Source organism: Vicia villosa, linkage group LG3 (assembly GCF_029867415.1).
Source record: "Vicia villosa cultivar HV-30 ecotype Madison, WI linkage group LG3, Vvil1.0, whole genome shotgun sequence".
Classification (NCBI taxonomy): Eukaryota; Viridiplantae; Streptophyta; class Magnoliopsida; order Fabales; family Fabaceae; genus Vicia; species Vicia villosa.
The window spans coordinates 80,764,740-80,767,692 of record NC_081182.1 but is presented as its reverse complement, the minus strand read 5'-3'; positions in this window follow the sequence as shown (position 1 = coordinate 80,767,692).

The window sequence follows — 2,953 nt, the reverse complement described above, 5'->3', positions numbered from 1 at the left end:
TCAAATTCAGAACTACGATAGGCCACTCAAAAAGCCTTTAAACAATTTCAAACCACAAAATTCTAATTCTAAGGCGTACGACCCTGTGCCCGAACTACGTTGACTCTGATTCTCCATAAGGAGATACGTAGGCACTTGGATAACCAAGGCGAGTCCCCTTCTTCAAAATCTCATCTTTTCCCCTATTCACTGCCTTAGCTATAAAACCTGAAATATTTTAGCCATAAAATTTGACCTTAGATTCAAAGCCATAGGAAAGGGTCGAGGGTGCCTAACACCTTCCCTCGACCTGATTATAATAACTTACTCCGATCTCTAAACTGCGTAGGGTTTCCTATTCGCCCTTCAGAATAGGTGGCGACTCTAAAATCTATATTTTTAGGGCAGGTTGCTACAGTTAGCTCTGGAAAGGGAGTTGGCTAAGAATGTCCTTGAGAATAAAGAAATCATGGACCTAATTCATGAAGCTGGACTATTGAAAACTGTTGTTCATGTGCCTACGTGTTATGAAATGCTGGTTAAAGAGTTTATTATGAATCTATCAGAAAAATGTGCTGATAGAAAATCAAAGGATTTTAGAAAAGTATATGTCAGATGAAAATGTGTTACCTTCTCCCCCACTGTTATCAACAACTTTCTTGGAAGATATGATGAAGCTCAACCCGAGCTGGAAGTGACTGACAACAAAATATGTGAGCTTATCACGGCTAAGCAAGTGAAATTCTGGCCCCTGAAAGGAAAACTTTCTGCAAGCAAGCTCAGCATAAAATATGCAATGCTACACAAGATTGGAGCTGCTAATTGGGTGCCCATAAACCACAAGTCAACTATTGCTACTGTGCTGGGAAAGTTTGTATATCCTGTTGGAACCAAGACCAAGTTTGACTATGTGTAATACGGTGAACTGACTTTAAAGAAATGTCGCGGTAAGCAAGAGTCGCCACCGACTTTTATTTTATCCAATTGGAAAGGCAAAAAGAACAGGAAAGACCTTTGAAATACTTTGAGTTCGGGTGGTAGGTTATACAAAGGGAAGGTTTAAAGCACCCTTTGCATCCATGGTTATCCATGGGCTCTTAATTGCTTAGCTCACTTTGTATATTTGAATTGTTTGAAAGAGTGTCATGTGTGAATAGTAAAAACTTCGTTAAGGACTTTAGCTTGTAAATAAGAGTAGCCTTGTTTTTGAATTGATTTGAAAAGGATGTGCGAAAAGCATTTTGAATTGCGAGCAAGCATTTAAGAACACCTACCCTAAGATTATATTTCTTGTTCTTTAAGTCTTTCGGGCGAAAGGGTCTATCCATACCATGAGAGGGCAGGAAGTCTTTCAATTGGATGTGAAAGGGTCATTGAGAGTATCGTTCGCCATAAGACTGTCCCTACCATATAGAGGGTAGGTAATCTTTAAGGAAGGATAGAATAGTCATTAATCTTTTTAGGCATCATGCGAGGATACCTTAGCAATTGGGACAATCATCATTTACCGAGGCAACTTCGAGGGACTAGATGATTTTCAATCTTTTAGGCAACCTTGCTTTAGGCATCCTCGGAATCAAGGGACTTGACTATTATTTAAGGCAACAAAATCATAAGGCAACAGGCAACAAAGGCAACAAGAGGGGGAACCATAAAGGTGTGTGTGCACCAATCACGTGATTCAATTCAGATAATTTATCTTATAATTAGTGAGCTACGTTAATTCAAGGCTTGCACTCCCTAAGATTACTAACCACATCAAAGAAGTAAAACAGTTTAATAGTCCTACACTATTATAATAAACACCTGCAGGGAAAGGGAAATAAAGGCAGAAAATAAGAGGGAACACTAATTAATCAAAATCCTTGAATGCCTTAATCTTCCTCGAACCCTTGATCAATTCTGAAAATTAAAAGGAAAATAAATAAGGGTTAGTGTATTACAGATTCATTGACTATTGATGCAAACCCTATTTTAATCAAAAGGGAAAATTAAACACACAAAAAATTAGAAACTTAACTTTTTGATCTAGTGTGGCGCGTGGGCGTGGCTGAAGGATCTTGGTTAACCCTGAAAATTGGGCACAAAGAAGAGAAATGTTAGTGCATTAACTGATCTACAACCCTGATTTATCGGGATAAATCAGGGTTAAAACCACATGAAAAATTAATGATTTAAATAAACATTAAAGGTTAAAAAAAATCGAAAAGTTCGGCTAAATTAAATTATTATTGGATTAATCCTAACTAATTAATTAATTGAAAGTATATACGAAAATAATAATATTTATGGTTAGAAACAATTAATCTTAATGTTATGAGAAAAATCGGGTTTTCGATTAAATAAATTAGAGAGTCATGAAAATATTTATTTAATTAAATAAACAACATATTTAAAAAATAATTTTTAAAGTAAAAAAAACAAAATAAAATAGAGAAAGAAATAAAAAAAGGGTTTATGTGATAAAAAAAAGTAAAAAAACTAAAAGAGACTTAGCTTCGATCCTATGTGGTCATCCTATGAAGGTGTATGGAAGATGCGCAACCTCTGAAGCGTAGGATTTGATGAAGACTGGATCTGAAGGTTGGTTTGATGAAGGTGCGTGGCCCTCACATATGACGCGTGACCACCGGATCCTATTGTGACTTAGTTGAGAGAAAATAAAAAAAAAACTTGCCTTCGCCAGGGATCGAACAGGCGCCTCTCGTCCAGAAACCAAACATTATAAGACAAAATGCTTTGACTGGAAACAAAATTCAAACTCCAACAAACATGCGCTGACTGGAAAGGAGAGAGGGTGAGCTGACTGTTGACCAGCGAATCACGTCGCGTGTAGATGCCACGCGATCATCATCTTCTTCCCCCTGAACCTGTAATTATATGACTAAGAAATAGCTTGAATTTTGCTACAGTTTGGCTACGCCAATTTCCTAGCAAATACCTGCAATTCACCAACTGCAAAAAAACGCATCAA